The sequence below is a fragment of the Notamacropus eugenii genome, chromosome 5 (assembly GCF_028372415.1).
Source record: "Notamacropus eugenii isolate mMacEug1 chromosome 5, mMacEug1.pri_v2, whole genome shotgun sequence".
NCBI classification, from domain to species: Eukaryota; Metazoa; Chordata; class Mammalia; order Diprotodontia; family Macropodidae; genus Notamacropus; species Notamacropus eugenii.
This window is the reverse complement of record NC_092876.1, coordinates 433947195-433966465: the sequence shown is the minus strand read 5'-3', so window position 1 is coordinate 433966465 and position 19271 is coordinate 433947195.

The window sequence follows — 19271 nt, the reverse complement described above, 5'->3', positions numbered from 1 at the left end:
AACTACTTATTCATATGTTTCCTTGCCAGTGCCCTCCTATTTCTGCTTCCCACTCGCTCCCCAAACAGCTTATGAATTAGAAATAATGGAACAAAATCACTGTTGCTTTAATATGCAATTTAAAAACAGTTCAACAAAAGCATTATTTTCGAATATGCTCTTCCATGCAGATATAAAGACAGAGACAGAAAGTCAGACAGGGGAGAAGGAAGTAGGGAAGAGGGTGAAGAGAGAGAGTGAAAGAAAAAGGAAGAATAGTGAATGAGAGAGAAGGAAGAAAACAAGAAATGGGAGGAGGGGAGAGGAAAGAAGAAAAAAAGAAAGGAGGGGAGGAGAGAGTAATAACTTGTGTGACACAGTACTGGATTTTGGGTCAGAAAGATCTGAGGTCAAATCCCATCTCTGAGATGGGATAATGTCACAACTTCATTAAACCTTAGGAAACTGTAATATTCACCACCAAGTTATAGACTCTACCTTGGGTGAGGGCAGTTCCCACATTGATATATGTTATACAGTGTGTACATGATTTAGAATCAAGGAGGTTCCCTTGCCTGTACCATGTCTAGTAGGTAATATGACAAAAGAAAGAGGTTCACTTTTTCACCAAAAGGGTAGCAATTCCTACTTAGAAAGAAAGGACGAGAACTGTCTGCCTTCTTTGGCTCTACTTTTTCATCTTCGGGCAGATACTGTGTATGCTGCTTAGGAACACAACTCTGATCTCTAGGTTCAATTTCTGTACTAGTTCTGACAGTTCGGTATTTCAGTCCATCTGTTAGAGAGGCTCTGTGCCCTCTATCAAGGACAGATGGTTATAAATGGCCTTTTATTTGCCAGGATTTTCAACTTTTGTTTTTATAACAATATTCATCCCACTCTGAAATTGAATGTATTCCAAACTATGGTAGACTTGTTTACCTATATATATTTTTAAGTTCTTATATATTTGTAATAATATGATCAGACATGTATTTGTATTTATGGAAAATATTTGGTTTTGTAATAAAATGTAACCTTACTGTAAAATTTTACTCATACAAAATTCACATATTTTCACAGATATGTTTAAAAAAACAGCATGCAGTCACTTCTGGACTAAGCATAGCAGTCCCCTGTTGCTGCTGCAGGACTAATCACAGTTTAAGAATACTAGCTATAGTAGACCTAACAATCTTAGTAATATTGTTTAGAAAACATGAAAGTTCAATTTTTTCTTATGTAATTAAATTTATGGTACAGTGTTTCTGAGGACAATATTGATTTGTGTGTATATGTGTATTTTTTTAAAAGACTGCATGATCTAGTACCCACTTTTGTTGGGATTGGAAGCTCAATTCCGTGTGGACAGTCTCGGGCGGGTAAAGGTGGGAGCTTCTAAATCTTAGAGCTCTCACGAGACCCCCCCAGGAAACGGCTGGGAATCGAGGTGAACCGAGCTATCTCGAGTAATTCCGCCTCTTCCCGTGAGAAACGTGATGGGAGAGAGATCTCCCCGCCCTCGAGATTGTCCCGGATCTGGGCACACCTAGTTACCTAACAGCACGGTATTCAGATGCAAACTGTGCGGCTGAAGGTTAAGTAGGATTGAGGAAGCCTGAAAGCTCTCTTAGCACGTGAGGAGCCAAGAGGACAGTAGGCTCCGCTTCTCTTCTTTCCTCTCTCCCCTCCCCCTCTCTCCCCGCTTGTACTTCTACTTCCAATCCCTTAAGATCTTAGCCTCCTTAGGAAATCTCCCCCTCTTCCTCCTAAGGAAGACCCCCTGCACTTGTAACCGAGACCCTGAAATAAAGCTCAACCCTTGTTCGACTCTGGAACATCCTTTCTCTCATATGAGCATCCGGTTTTGGCCAACCGAAGACCTCGGAGGTGAGGTAAGAAGACTCGGGTAGCCCACACAGGCCTCTAGGCCTGGCACACTTTCAGTATCCAATAAACATTTTCAGATGTGCTAGTTGAAATTCTATATTGTCAGCCCAAGACTTCAACTTTTTTCAAATACCATTTTCTGACTACTCCTTCAAGAGGCTTAACTCTCCATCAGTGCAGTGGGGACTTGAGCTGTGCAACAATTGGGGAAAGGGGAGAGTTGTAGAGCATTACAGGACAGCATATTAAAAGGTAACAGGGAAAGGCAAAGTAGTATAATGGTTAGAGAATTAACTGAATAACTGCTCAGAGTCTGGGACATCTTGGTTCAACTCCCACCTTTGACAGAAACAGGCTATTATCATGGGCACTTCATTTAATCTCTCATTTAACTCACTAAGACTCTAAGTTGAAGGACAGTTGTCCATCCGAATTGATGGAGTGAATTTCTTACCTGGGAGCTCCCTATGCTGAGGAAATCTTCTTCTAATCTCAAATACACACATTCAAAACACAAAAAACCCCCACAAAAATAAGTAAAAGGTATGAGGATGAATTTTAAAAAAGAATATACTTTTCTATTGTATGTACTGAATAAATTACATTTGACCTGAACTCATAGGATTTCTCTAAAAAGGATTAGGGGGAAGCCAAGATGGTGGAGTAGAGGGAGAATGCTAATTCAATTCTCCCAATATTCCCCTCCAAACAACTTTAAAATAATAATTCATCAAATAGAATTCTGGAGTGGGATAGCCAACAAAAAAAGTCAAGTTAAGATATTTTTCCAGCCCAAGAAAACGTAGGTCAGAAAGAGAGGTCTTTGGTGCTGAGATGGGGGCTGCCCCAGAATGCGATACAGTTCCAGTTTTTGAAAAGGAGAGGGTGGAGAGGAGCATTTGTGGTCACAAGGGCACAAGGACCCCTCGTTTCCAGGGCAGAGAAAGAGCAGGGGCCATGATTACTGGTACCAGTTCCACAGCAGAAAAAGAGTGCTTGCAAAGCAAGGGAAGAAGGGCTCTTCCTGGATAATGACTGGAGCAGATTAGGAAAGTGGTGACCTCATATCTCCCCCATCATATCATCTTAGAAGCATCAAAAATTTACAGACTCCCAGAACTACCTATGAAAACAGCAAAGCAAAAAAGCCTAAAGCTTGGGACAGTGAACCACCCCATCCCCACCAGGTGAGCAGAACCTAACTGAGTAAATAACAACAAAAAGAACTGGACCATAAAAAGCTACTACGATAATAGGGAAATTTAAGACAGAAACTCATAAGACAATAATGATGCAAAAACATCAAAAAGCAAACCCTTAAAGAAAATTGCAGATTGAGAACAAATTGAAAATTCCCAACTGAACATCAAACTGGAAATCTTAAAAACTAAAGATGAGATCAATAAAATGAGTGTAAGAAAATCATTGATGTAATATATAAAACTAGGAGTTGGTTTTATGAAAAAAAAACAATCAAATAGATAAACAATTGGTTATTGTGATTTTTAAAAGAGAGAAGAAAACCAAACCACTAGTTTTAAAAGTGAAAAAGGTTGAATATACCACTAACGAAGATGAAATCAAAGCAATTTTAAGGAGTTATTTGGCCCAATTATATGCCAAAAAATTATAAAATTTAAGCAAAATGGAAGAATATTTACAAAAATAAAAACTAGATAGATTAACAGAGGAGAAAATAGAATATCTAAATAAATCTATTTTAGAAAAAGAAATTGAACATGCCATAAATGAGCTCTCTGAGAAAAAAGTATCAGAACCATGTGTATTTACAAGTGAATTCTACCAAACATTTAAACACCAACTAATTCAAATATTAAATGAATTATTTGGAATAATAGGCAAAAAAGGAGTACTACCAAACCCCTTTTAATGAAATAAACAGGATACTGATACCTAAACCAGGAAGAGTAAAAACAGAAAAAGAAACCAATTTAATTAATGAATCTAGATGTAAAAATCCTAAATAAAATTCTGTCTAGACTACCACAATATATTAAAAAGATGATACATTGTAACCAAATGGGATTAATACCAGTAATGCAGGGATGGTCTAACATAAGGAAAATTATTAACCTAATTGATTGTATTAATAACAAAAGTAACAAAAATTATATGATTATATCGGTAGCTCATGATAAAACACAGCACTCATTCCTATTAAAAACACTGGAAAGCACAAAGGGATTCCTTAAAATGATAAGAAGCATCTACCTAAAACCATTAGCAAGCATTATTTGAAATGAGCATAAGTTACAAGTCTTTCCAATAAGATTGGAAGTGAAACAAGGATTCCCACTGGCACCAATATTATTCAACATTATATTATAAATGTAGCAATAAGAAAAGGAAAAGAAATTGAAGGAATCAGAATGAATAAAGGTAATAAAACTATAGCATTTTGCAGGTATGATGACATCCTTGGAATATCCTAAAGATTCAACTGAAAAATTAGTGGAAACAATAATTTTAGCAAAGTAGCAGGATGTAAAATAAATCCACATAAATCATTAACATGTCTATATATTAGCAACAAAACTCTGCAAGAAAAGATAGTAACAGATACCCCATTTAAAATAATTGTAAACAGTATAAAATACCTGGGAACATACCTATGAAAATGAACCCAGGAACCATATGAACATGATTATAAAATACTTTTTATACAAATAAAGTCAAATTTGAATAACTGGAGAAATATTAATTGTTCATGAGTAGGCAGAGCCAACATAACAAAAAAGATAATTTTACCTAAACTAATCTTTTTATTCAATGACATCCCAATTAAATTACAAAAAATGTATTTTACTGAGCTAAAAAAAATAATAACAAAATTCATTTGGAAGAACAAAAGGTCAAGGATATTAAAGGAACTCATGGGTAAAAATGTAAAGAAAGGAGGTTTAGCAGGACCAGCTCTTAAAATATACTATTAAGACAATAATTATCAAAATTATCTGGTACTGGCTAAGAAACAGAAAGGTAGAGAAGTGGAACAGAGTTGACCTACAGTACACAGGAGCAAATAATTATGGTAACCTTATGTTTGACAAATGCCAAGATTTGTGCTTTTGGAAAAAGCATTATTTGGTTAAAAAAGATTGTTGGGAAAGCCAGAAAGCAAATTGGGCATAGAACAATATCCTACACCATTTACAAGATAAAGTCAAATGATTATATAACCTAGATAGAAGGGAAGATATCATAAAAAAAATTAGAACATGGAATATTTACCCATCAGAATTATTGAACAGAGAACAATTTATGAATAAGCAAGAGACAGAGAGCAATGTGAGTTATAAAATAATTTCAATTACATTAAATTTAAAAGGTTTTGTAGCCAAGAATAAAAGAAAAACAGAAAATTGGGAGAAAATTTTTGTAGACAGTTTCTCAAATAAAGGTCTCATATCTCAAACATATAAAGGACTTTGTCAAATTTGTAAGAATACAAGTTGTTCTCCTAATTGACAAATGGCCAAAGATATGAATAGAAAGTTTTTTGATGAAGAAATCAAAATTATATATAGTCATATAAAAATGTTCTAAATCACTATTGATTAGATAAATGCATATTAAAACAGCTTTGAGATATCATTTTACACCTATCAGATTGGCTAAAATGGTAGAAGGAAAAGTGACAATTGTTGGAGGGAATGTGGAAAAATTAGGATACTAATTCACTCTTGGTGGAACTGTGAACTGATTCAAGCATTTTGGAACACAATCTGGAATTATGCGAAAAGAGTTGCAAAATTTTGTATACCCTTTGATGCAGCAATACTATTATTAGGTCTGTTTCTTAAGATGATTAGGAAAAAAGCAAAAAAAGAAAAAAAACCTTATGTGTTCTAAAATATTTATAGCCACTCTTTGTGGTAGCAAAAAACTGGAAATTGAGGGCATGCCCATCATTTGGGGAATGGCTAAAAAAGTTGTGGTATATAAGAAATGATGAGTTGGTTGATTTTAGAAAAATATGGGAAGAGTTCCATGAAATAATGAAGAGTGAAATGAATGGAGCCAAGAGAGAGTTGTACACAGTAATAGGAATACTGTTCTAAGAACAACTTTGAATGACTAAGTCATTTTGAGTATTATAAATACTCCAATCAAATACAAAGGACCTGTGAAGGAAGATGCTATCAACATCCAAAGAAAAAATAATATATAGATTCATGCTATATTTTATGTATGTGTGTGTGTGTGTGTGTGTGTGTGTGCGTGCGCACGCATTCTCTAGGGCAGGGTTGAGTGTGAGGGAGAAAAAATCAAAAGTGCATAGTAGAGAACAAAAGAAAACTTAGAAGGAAGCACAGAAAAGTGAGGAAGCTTAGAAAATAATGTGTAGTATTTATTACACAATTTTTCAAAAAAGTAAATACTGTAAAATGTAAATTCATACTTTTATATTGAATCCACTTTTTCTGTTTTGTTTGTTGTACATATGGAAATATTCTCCCTTTCTTGTCTTTTAATATTTAATTTCAAAATGAGTAAAAAAAAATTTTAAAAAGAAAAATGCAAATTATATACAAGTCCAACAAGAATTCCTAGAAGAACTAAAGAAAGATTTTTTTAAGAGTAAAATATTATTATAAAAATCAAGTAAGATTGCCCTGGAGCTGAGAGCACAGCCTCAGGCACTTACTAACTGTATCCAAAATACAGTTTAAAAAAATCATATGAGTGGTAGAGGAAAAATTGGGGAAAGAAATGAAAACAATGAAAGAAATTATAAAAAGAAAATGGTTGGCCTGGCAAAAGAGGCATAAAAATACTAACTCCTTAAAAATAAAAGTAATTCCTTAAAAAGCAGAATTGGCCAAATGGAAAAAGAGGTGCAAAACTTCACTGAAGAAAATAATTCCTTAAAAATTAGAATTAGTCAAGTGAAAGCTAATGACTCCATAAGACATAAAAAATAAAAAACTTAAAATAATGAAAACTAAAAGAAAATATGAACTACTGAACCTCACTCTCAGCTGAAGGTTCGAAGAGGGAAGAATATATGTACACATTCAGTTGGGCATACAAGTCTATCTTAGGAATCTATCTATTGAAGGAAGTAAGGGGGAAAGGACTAAGAGGCAGAAGAGCAGGGTGAGAGGGAGGTTGAGTTAAAGGAAGCAGTAGAGAGAAGTCAAACAAAGTTTTGAGCAGGGCAAAGGTAAAAAAGGAGAGAGAGAAGAATCAACAGAAGAAAATAAAACAGAGGAAAACATACAGTAATCATAACTGCGAATGTGAATGGAATGAACTCACCTATAAAATGGAAGTAGATAGCAGAATTGTTTAGGAATCAGATAGATGTGATAGACCTCTGGAGAAAACTGAATGGGAATAGAAAGGCATATATATTTTTCTCACCTGTACATGGCACCTTCACAAAAATTGACCATATATTAGGACACAAAATCCTCAGAGCCAAATGAATTAAAACAGAAATATTAAATACATCCTTTTGAGACCATACTACAATAAAAAATTACATTCAACAGAAAGTCTTGGAAACATAGACAAAAAGTTAATAGGAAATGAAATAATCTAATCCTAAAGAATGAGTGGGTCAAATAACAAGTCATAGAAACAATAAATAATTTCATTAAAGATAATAACAACATTGAAAAACATAACAAAATTTGAGGGATTGTAGTCAAAGCAGTAGCTAGAAGGGAAAACACATATCTCTAACTCTTATATCAATAAAAAAAGAGAGAGAAGCAGATCAATGAATTGGACATGAAACTAAAATAAACTAGAAAAAGAACAAACAAAAATATTCTCAATTCTTAATTTTGGAATTAAAAATTCTTATGATAGAAATACTGAAAATCAAATGAGATATTTAAAAATTGAAAGTAAGAAAAAATGAACTAGTAAATAAAACTAGAAGCTAGTTATGTGAAAAAAAAAAAAACCCCACCAAACCAAAATAGATAAACCATTGGTTAATTTTATTTTTAAAAGGAAAGAAAAAACCAAATTACCATTAAAAAAGTGAAAAGTGTGAATGAACCACCGATGAAGATGAAATGAAAGCTATTATTAGGATTTTGCCCTATTATGTGCCAATAAGCCTGACAATCTAAGTTAAATGGATGAATATTTACAAAACCATAAATTGTTCAAATTGACTGAAGAGAAAGTAGAATACTTACATAATCCTATCTTAGAAAAAAGAAATTGAACAAGCCATAAATGAGCTCCTTAAGAAGAAAATTCCCAGGAACAGATGAATTTACAAGAGACTCGACCAAACATTTGAAGAACAATGAATTCCAATACTATAAAGTATTTGAAAAAATACAGTGCTACCAAATTCCTTCTGTGTCAAAAATATAGTTTTAATACTTAAAAGGAGAGCAAAAACAGAAAGAAAAGTATAGGTTAATTTCCCTCATGAATACTGATGCAAAAATTTAAATAAAATATTAAAGGAGACTATAGCAATACATCACAAAGATCATACACTATGATCAGAGGGATTTATGCTAGGAATATAGGGCTGGTTCAATATAGGAAAACTGTAAGCATAACTGGCTATATCAATAATCCAAAAAAAATCCACAAGATTATTTCAACAGATACAGAAAAGACTTTGATAAAATAAAATACCCACTTCTATTTTTAAAAAAAAAAACACTAGAAAATATAGTAATCAATGGAGCTTTTCTTAAAATAATAAATAGTATCTATCTAAAACCAAGAGGAAACATTACCTGTAACAATGATAAACTAGATGCCTTCCCAATAAGATAAAGGGTGAAGCACGGATGCCCATTATCACCACTGTTATTGAATATTATACTTGAAATGTTAGCTATAACTATGAGACCGAAAAAGAAATTGAAGGAGTAAGAATAAGCAAGAAATAAAGAAAAACTTTCATTTTTTTTTGCACATGATATGATGTTTTACTTAGAGAACCCAAGAGAATCAACTAAAAACTAATTGAAACAACGTACATCTTAAGCAAAGTTACAAGATATAAAACAAACGTTGTCATTTCTATAATATTACCAACAAAACCCAGCAGAAAAAGAGAGAAAGAGAAATTCTATTTTTTAAAAATATTTGGGAGTCTACCTGCCAAGACAACCACAGAAACTGTAGTATATTTACAAAATACTTTTCACACAAAGCCAAATCTAAACAATTGAAGATAAATTAAGTGCTCATGGGTAGGCTGAGCTAATGCAATAAAAACAATTCCACCTAAGTTAATTTACTTATTTAATGCATACTCATCAAACTATGAAAGAATTATTTCATAGTACTAGAAAACAATAACAAAATTTATCTGGAAAAACAAAAGGTCAAGAGCATCACAGGAATTTTTTTAAATGTGAAGGAAGGAGACCTAGAAGTTCCAGATCTCAAACTGTATTATAAAGTGATTATCATCAAAGCAATCTGATACTGCTATGAAATAGAGTGCTGGATCAATGGAATAGATTAGTTACACAAGATACAGAGGTAAATGACCACAGTAATATGCTGTTTGATAAACCAAAAGATTCAACTTTGGGGAGTAAAAACTCACTATCTGACAAAAATTTCTGGGAAAACTGGAAAGCAGTTTGGAAGAAACTAGGCACAAACCAACATCTCATGATATAAATCAAAATAAGGTCAAAATGGGTGCCTGATTTAGACATAAAGAATATCAAAAGCAAATTAGGGACACATGGAAAAAACTATTTGTCAGATCTATGGATAAGGGAAGATTTTATGGACAAATAACTGTAGGAGAGGATCACAGGAGGTAAAATGGATAATTTTGATTACAAGAAACTAAAAAAGTTTTGCACAAACAAAACCAATGCAGTCAAAATTAGAAGGAAAGCAGAAACCTGGTGGTGGGGAGATTTTACAGCAAGTTTTTCTGATAAAGACCTCATTTCTCAAATATATAGGAAATGGAGCCAAGTTTATAAAATAAAAGCCATTCCCCAATTGATAAATGGTTGAAGAGTATGAATAGGCATTTTTCAGAAGAAATCAAAGCTATCAATAATCACTTGAAAAAAATGCTATAAATTACTATTGATTGTTGTTCAGTTGTTTTAGTGGTATCTGACCTTTTGTGAGCCCATTTGGAATTTTCTTGGCAAAGATACTGAAGTGGTTTGCCATTTCCTTCTCCAACTTATTTTACAGATGAAGAAACTGAAACAAAGTGACTTGGCTAGGGTCACACAACTAGTGTCTGAGGCCAGATTTGAACTCAGGAAGATGAGTCTTCCTGACTTCAGACATGGCATTCTATCCACTTAGCTACCCACTATTGATTAGAGAAATGCAAATTAAAACAACTCTGAGGTACCACATTAAACTTATCAGATTGGCTAATGTGATAGAAAAGGAAAATAACAAATGCTTGAGGGGATGTGGAAAAATTGAGACACTAATGCACTACTGGTGGGGTTGTGAATGAGCCCAGCATTGTGGAGAACAATTTAGAAGTACTTCCAAAGGGCTATAAAATTGTACATACCTTCTGACCCAGCAATACCACTACTAGGTCCATATCCCAAAGAGATCAAAGAAAAAGGAAAAAGATCTACAAGTATAAAAAATATCATAGCAGCAAACCTGAGAAATAGAGGTATTCCTGATGACTTCCTCATGACTAAATAAAATAGCCAGAGATCTATCAAATATAATTTTTTCTAAAAATTTTTTCTAAGATTTGTCTAGGCCAGAAAAGAGAATGTTGAAGACACCAAAATTATTGCTTTGCCTTTAATTTACTCCAGTAATTGTATTAGTTTCTTCTTTAAGTACTTACATGATATGACATTCAATGAATATACATGTTTAGTATTATGTTTTATCATCTATGGAGCCCTTAAACATAATTTAGTTTCCCTGATTCTCTTTTCCCCTTATTTAAATTTTCCTTTTTATTATTATGAACTTGATAAATATCAACACCATGGACTTCTCCTTATTCAAAGAAGCATAGAAAAAGATAAAAACCTGAATCTATGTACAGCTTAAGGCTCATATATATGTATATGTACACATAAATATGTATTATATACACAGATATATACTTCAAATTTTACATGGTAGCTATAACATTGCCCTGCTTTTTTGTGTCTTCTTCTAAACTTCTTTCTATTCTCCTTTCTCTGTTTTTAAGGACTAATTAATACTTTTCTCCCTTCTTTTGTATCAATGTTATGTCCCCAACTGCCTCACTAAGTCTTTTTTACTACAAAAAAGAAATAAATGTCCTACTTTATAAGAAATCCACACTTTGGCAATAACTCAAAATGTACATCTCATTTCATAATTCTAGTCTACAATTTCTCTCCCAAGATGTTAGAGGCATATTTCATTCACCATCTATCTTCTGGAGTCATTGCTTTGACCATAGCTCTTAAATCTTTCACAAATTTTTTCCTTTATAATGTTGTAGTCATATAAATTGTTCTTCTGTTTTTTCTGACTTCATTCTGTATCAGTTCATATAAGTTTTTTTAAGGTTTTTCTGAATTTTTCTTATATCATTTCTCTACTGAATAATAATATTCCATTACATTCATATGTCATATTCCCCAATTGATGGATATCACCTTAGTTTCCAATTCTTTGCTAAAATGAAAAGGGCTGCTAAAAGTGTTTTGTACATATGATTCCTTTCTCTCTTTGGTCTTTTTGGGGTAAAATTCTAGTAGTTGTATCATTAGTAAAGGACATGTGTGACTTTTGGGGTACAGTTACAAATTACTTTGCAGAAGTGGCCCTTAGTATGCCTGTCTTCCAACAGTCCTTCCAATATCTCTCATTTTGTTTTTCTGTCATCTTTGTCAATATGATGTGAAACATCAGAGTTGCTTCAATTTACATTTATCAAACTATTAATGGGTTGGAGCATTTTTTTCATGATTGCAGGTAGCTTGTCTTTATTGTTTTAAGAACTGCCTGATCATATCTTTGACCCTTCATCTATTATATCTTTGAATCAATGACCTGTATGTTAGATATAAGATTTTTATCAGATGATTTTGCTAAAAACTTTTCAGTTAACTGTTTCTCTTCTGATTACATTAATTTTGTTTGTACAAAACCTTTCCATTTTATGCCAAAAAAAATTGTCCTATCTCCTATGATCCTCTCTATGTCTTGTTTAGTCAAAAACTCTTCACTTCTCAATAGTTGTGAAGGGTATCTCCTTACTTGCTCTTCTAATTTGCTAATGATATGACCTTTTCTGTCTAGTTCCTCTGTACATTTGGATCTTATGGTGGTAAATAGTAAGAGATGTTGATTTTAACTTAATTTCTACCAGATTCCTTTTAAGTGTTTCCAGTAGTTTTTGTCCAATAGTGAATACTTAACACAAGTAGTTAGGGTCTTTAGGTTTATCAAACATTACATTATTAAGTTGATTTATTTCCTTTTCTTTTGTATATAATCTGTTCCACTAATCAGCTTTACTATTTTTAAATCAGTACCAAATAGTTTTGATGATTACTACTTTGTAAGATAGTTTGGAATCTGGGGCAATTATGCTCCCTTTCTTCTTTTTTTTTTATTATTTCCTTTGAGATTCTTTTACCTTTTGCTTTGCCAGATGAATTTGAAATTACTTTTTTCTGGTTCTGCAAAGTCATCCTTTGGTTATTTTGGTGTAGCACTGAATCAATAAATTAACTAAGGAAATGATGTCAATTTTATTATATTATATATATTATATTATTATATTATATGTTATATATAATGTATAATGTTTATTATATTATATTGCATATTATAGTCATTATATTATCTTTTTATTATATTAATATATTGTATATAATTATTATAACTTTATTATATTTATATATCTTATCGTATATTATATTATATTATTATATATAGCCCAAACTGAGCAATTGTGCCTCCAGTTATTTAGACCTGCCTTTAAAAAAGTGTTTTATAATTATAATGTAGTTAAAAATGGGTAGCATTTATACAGTACTTTAAGGTTTGCAAGTTTTTAAAATATGGTCTCATTTTATCTTCACAATAACCCTGGTGCATAGTTACTACTATTATGTCCATTTTACAGATAAGGAAAGTGAAGCAGACAGATTTGCCCAAGATCACACAGTTGACAAGTGTCGGAGGCTAAATTTGAATTTAGGTCTTCCAGATAACAGGTCCTATGCTCTCTACTGTAACACCTAGCTCTAGCCTTGGTAGGTGGACTTCCAAATATTTTACATATTCTGTAGCTATTCTGAATGGAATTTCCCTGTCTCTTCCTCCTGGGTTTTGTTGATAACTTATGTTGTTCAGTTCAGTCGTATCTGATTTTTTTGAGACCCCATGGACCATAGCATACCAGCTCCTTCTACCCTCCACTATCACTCAAAGTCTGTCCAAGTTCATGTCCATTGTTTTGGTGACACTATCTAACCATCTCATCTTCTGCTGTCATTTTTTCCTTTTGCCTTCAATCTTCCCCAACACCAGGGTCTTTTCCAACAAGTCCTGTTTTCTCATTTACACGGCCAAAGTATTTAAGCTTCAGCTTGAGTGTTTGACCTTCTAGTGATTAGCCTAAATTAATTTTTTCAAGTATTGACTAATTTTACCTCCTTGCTGTCCAAGAGACTCTCAAAAGTCCTCAGTGCTGCAATTCAAGAGCATGCTCAGCTTTCCTTTTAGCCCACCTCTCACAATCACACATTACTACTGGAAAAACCATATCTTTACCTGTAAGGACTTTTATCAGCAAGATAATGTCTGTGCTTTTCAGTAAGCTGTCCAGATTTGCCATAACTTTCCTTCCAAGGAGCAAGTGTCTTTGAATTTCATTACTGCAGTCACCATCAGTAGTGATCTTTGAGACTAACAATATAAAATCTGATGCTGCTTTCATTTCTTCTCCTTCTATTTGTCATGAAGTAATGGGACCAGTGGCCAAGGTCTTTAGATAATTTTAATGTTAATCTCCAAGCCAGCTTTTACACTCTCCTGTACATGGGGTTTTCTTGACAAAGATACTAGAGTAATTTTTCATTTTCTTGTCCAGAAGCTCCTTTTGCCAGAAGTCTCCACTATGACTTGTCCATCTTAGGTAACCATGCACAGCCCAGCTCACAGATTCATTGAGCTATACAAGTCCTTCCAACACAACAAGACAGTGATTCAGGGGGTAGTAATATATAGGAAGGCTGATAATTGATGTGGGTTTATTTTATATCCTGCTACTTTTCTGGAGTTATTACACTGTTTCAATGAATTTTAGTTGAGTTTCTGGAGTTCTCGAAGTAAACCATTATGTAGTCTTCAAAATGCCCCCCTCCCCACTTTTGCCTATGTTTATTCCACCAAATTGTTTTCCTTTTCTATTTGCTACAGCAAGCATTCCTAAAATTGCATCAATTAATGGGTGTGACAATGGACATATTTGTTTTGCCTCTAGTCTTATTGGAAAGGGCTTTCATATTTCTCCGCTGTAGAGAATCCTCTTTGGTTTATTTAGATATTTTTATCATATTAACGAATAGTCCTTTTATTCTCATGCTTTTTAATATTTTTAACAGAAATGATTGCTGTATTTTCAAAAGCCTTTTATTTATCTATTGATATAATCATGCAATTTTAAATATTTTATGATCAATGTGGTCTATTATTTTGATCTACTTCTTAATAACGAATAAACTCTGTATCCCTGATATAAAATAAACCTAGTCATCATGTATAATATTTTAACATTACTGGAGCTTTTGTTAATATTATATTCAATAATTTTGCTTTGATATTAATTGGAGAAATTGGTCTGTAAATTTTACTTCTATGTTTTATTTCTAGCTGACTTAGGACCATATTTGTGTCATATTTGTATCGCAAATGGAACTTGATAGGATTTTTCCTCCAATTTTTTCAAATAGTTTGTGTGATGTTACAGTTAATTGTTCTTTGAATGTTTGATAGAATTCATTTTTAAATATATCTGATCCTGAGGATTTTTCTTTGGGAGTTCATTTATAGCTTGTTAAATTTGTTTTTCTGGAATTGTGTTAGTTCAATTATCTATTTTTTGTTCTATTAATATGAGTATTTTATTTCTTTGTAAATATTCATTCATTTCATTTAACTTATCAATTTTGCTTACATATAACTGGGAAAAAGTTTCTCATTATTTCCTTTATTTCTTCTTAATTTGTTGTGAATTCTCCTTTTTCATTTTTTATACTGGCATTTTGGAATGTTTTATGTATTTTATTAATACCCTGCAAAGCTCCCTATTTTTATTTATCATTCAATAAGTTTTTAAAATTGTATTTCTCTCTCTGATTTTCATAATTTCTATTTAGGACTCCGATTAAAGCAACGATAAACATGAGACCCAAAGAATGAAGATGAAATATGCCACTCACCACCCCTCTTGACAGAGTGATGAACTTAAAATGTAGTAAGAGATACAATATACATATTCAGAGATGGTTAATATGGGAATTTGTTTTGCCAAACAAGTATCTATACATTGAGAAATGTTTTGGTGGGGTTTTTTTTTTAGTTCGCTTGATGGGGGGTGGGGAGGAAGATAGTGGGCAGTATAGATTAATTTTAAAAACTGCTTGCTACTTGAAAAATAACAAAGTTTTTTAAAAGAACGTGCCACATTTAGATCACCAACTATTACAGTTTTTCTATTTCTCCTTGTAATTTCATTAAATTTTCTTCCTAGTATTCATGTCATGCCATTGAAATTGAATTACTAATATTGTTTCAAGCACAACGCAATTTCTCTGTCTTAACATAGCAAGAATATACAAGGATATGGTGAGTTTAGCTTCTCTGAATTCAGTTCTTGTGTGTGAATTCTGGAAACTCTATATCTGTATGTTATCAAGGTATGATGACCCACATAGTCTCAGCCACCTACCAAGTCTGAAAGGCCCCAACTAAGCATTATGTCCCCAGACCAAGAAGCTGGGTCAAGGAAGCTGGAGCCAAAAAGGTTTTATTGGGGGGGGAAGAATCTCTATTAGAGAAGTTAAGAGAAATCAGGGAAGCTGAATCAGGAAAAATGACGACTATATATCACATATCACTCCTTGGTGACAAGGTCCTAATGAACTTCTAGTGGACTTTCCACCATTTAAATGACTGTCATGTATATTATGGAGGGAGGAAAAAAGAAAAACACAAAAACAAAACAAAACAAAACTATGGAGAGGGATGTCAGAAATTCTTGGTCTTTCCTTCCTCCTTTGGAAGGACCAAGTCTCACGTCTTTTAACAGGAGAATCCTCCTAGGATGGGCAGGACTAAGGCAAAAGCAAGGAATGGAAACAAACCAAAATGTACAGGAACACAAAAGCCAGAAGTACCAAGGCTTTCCCTCTTCCTTCAGAAATACTAAGTCTCCAAGTCTCACAGTCTGGTCTATGTGATGGGTGATGCTACATCTTTGAAATTCATGGTGGGTCTCCTAATACAAAGAGGTGATAAACCAGAGCAGTGCCACATCAGAACCACAATACGAAATATATCACCTCTGATATAAATGAAGACTTCTCCTCATGTGAGGCCGTGCTGCTGAGCAGGAGCAGCTCCAGGAATATCATCTTTGCTTTGAAGGAACTTTTGGTTTTGGTATTTCTCTACATTTTGTTTTTCTTCTGTTTCTGTTCTCCCCTTTTACCTTAGTTCTGCCTGTGCTAGGTAGACTCTCCTGTAGAAGACTTGAGACTTGGTCTTTCCAAAGGAGGGAGGATGGACACTTCTGGGATAGTCAATTTTTCATCTTGAATCAGGGTCATCTATAAAGTGGCTAAGAAGTTAATAAACCTCTTGCATGCAACCTATCCCAGATATAAGTTGATAATGAGCTCTCCCAGTATCACCAACCACTCAGCATTTCCTGACCCACTTGCCAAAATCCCTCTTTAAGAGTTCCATCATGGGATTGATACAGAATATTTTACCCCCTTAGAGGCTTTGATGGAGGAGTTTGCCCTTTCTTCTATAATGGCTAAATAAGGGAGTCTCCCTCACCCTCATGCAGTGATTCTGAATTACCACCAAGTCAACTAAGGCATCCTCTTTCTTCCAAGGAAAACCATACTCACCAGTTATACAACAACACTTTCACCTCCCTCATTCTATTAGAAAGCAAGATGCCTCCTCAAAATACCACCTCTTGTTCTCCCAACTGATTTCTAAGAAGGAGTTCTTTGACCCATCCCAAAGGAAAGAAAGTCTACCAATCAAGGGGCACTTGAAGTACTTCTCCAGGGTATACAGAGTTTTGTAAGGGGACAAGGACCTCGAGGCCAAGGCAATTCTGTGCTGGGAAAAGAACAAGAAGGTCTGGAGAGGATCAGCTAGGACTATGTTCTGAAATAGTCCATTCTTATCAGGAATTCATTCTTCCTGGAGAATGGATCCAAGAAACCACTGGACAAAGAAGTTCTTCCCCTTTCCAGGGAAGCATCAATTTGTCATGGTCATGGCTTTGGGGAGGTTGGGCAGTCGAATGCTTAATGATGCTCCTTTCAGTAGAGACTAACCTTTTATCCTGTGATGTAAGCGTACCATTTTGCCAGTTGAGGGTCACTTGAGTTAAGAATAAAGTCATGAGGGGGATCATATGGTTCTTTGCCTAGCACAGCATGGTATCACCACCCAAATGGACACTGGATCCATTCTCCAACTTCTGCCACTCTTCTAACATCTCCAACCTGGTTGTTGAACACACTTCTCTGATGAGAAGTTCCACAAACAAGTGTACTCAGAGGGAGGCATCGGCAGAATTCTTCTGTTGGTTTGACCCTAAGAGGTCCTAACTCCAAAGGTTCTTAACTTTGATTGTCGGGTCCTGTTCTCTCCAGGCCCCAGACTACTTGTCTAGATCCATGGCCACTACCCAGGAACTGGTACAGATAAAAATCTTCGCCGTATCTTTTCAGGGCCTCTCACATGCCAGCCACGCAGCCCGGGGCTCAGCCACATGGAAGGGCTTGCCAGTGCCCCCGCTCCCCAGAACGTCTCCTGTCACCAGATGCTAGCTGTCGAAGTCTAGTTTCCAAGCGTCTCTTGCGGCGGATGGGACAATCGGTTAATCAGCCAAAATGGTGTTCCTCAGGGGCTAAGGTTTCCCGGGGGGAGCCCATTTGGGCCCCAGAAGAGACAGGACCCCAAGGCCTGACCAGGGACGCGGGTCTCCCCTAGTCTTCACCTTGGTTGAAGGGGAGGAGCACCAGGCTAGAGTGACTTCTGACACCCCTTCCACGAAGCACTCTACCATCTTAGGAGAGGGACCGTGTGGTCATCGCCCAACCCATACCAGCCAGGCTTGGACAAAGGGTGATGCCCGACGCGGCGTCGTCTCTTCAGCAGCCAGCAGGGCCAGGAAAAGCAAGCCGCCGCTTTTCGTCCTCTTTCTAAATATACTCCCGTCTATTTTGTTAAACATTTCCCAGTTTTGACGTTCATTTTTTAAATGTTGGGTTCCACACGCTCTCCCTCCCTCCCGCCCCTCCACCGCTGCTTTCAAGGCCGCGTGGCTGGCGGCTGCTCGGAGGCGCCCGCAGCTCCGGGTACCCCAGGGTGGCTCCCCCCAGTGCCCGCCCAGGCTTTGGACCGGGACCTCCGGACACCGGGCTCGCCAGATGGCAGGGGCCCCGGGAAGGGCGTGGGCAGCCCGCTTCACGCCCCCCGGGATGTGAGCTGGGCTGCGCTTGCGGGACAGACTTGGGAGCGCGCGGTGCGGGGGTCAGCAGGACCCCCGGGCAGGGAGGGCTCCACGCGGGTCTCTGGGCCCCTTTCCTAGACCGGGGGAGCCAGCGCCGGTCTGTTTGTTCCAGGTTGGGCCTGGGATCCTCCGGCGTCTTCCCTGACCCTTGGCCAGACCCTGCGTTTTCTTCGGGCTGAGGTCCCATCCCCTACCGCTCACGCGGCCCCGGGGGTCGGGGATCTGGCCCCGAGGCCCCCCGTGAGCGGGTCAGCGCCACGTCACGCACGTGCCCTCCCCCAGTGGCAGGCGGCGGGTCTCCAGCACCGACCTGCGGGCAGCGGCACCGGGCCGTGAGCACCGCGCTCAGCCCCCGCAGTCCGGCCCGCGGCGGAGGCCGGCTGTCCCCGCAGGAGCCCTCAGGGCCCGCACTGTAGGTGTGAAGGCGCACTTAGACTGGCGGGTGCGGGAGGTGGAGGGACGAGGGGACGGATGCGGGGCTTGGAAAACCACCGGAGATGACAGGGAGCTGCCGGAGCGGGAGGGGAGGACACACGGGCACGGACGGGAGCGGGGAGACTCGGGGGGCTAGTCTAGGCAACAGATCGGGTGGGGGTCACCCCAGGTTAATGAAGGTGGTTTAGGAACGCCCACCGCCCTCCCCTCCCCCGCCCCGCCGTGAGCGCCCAGGCTTCAG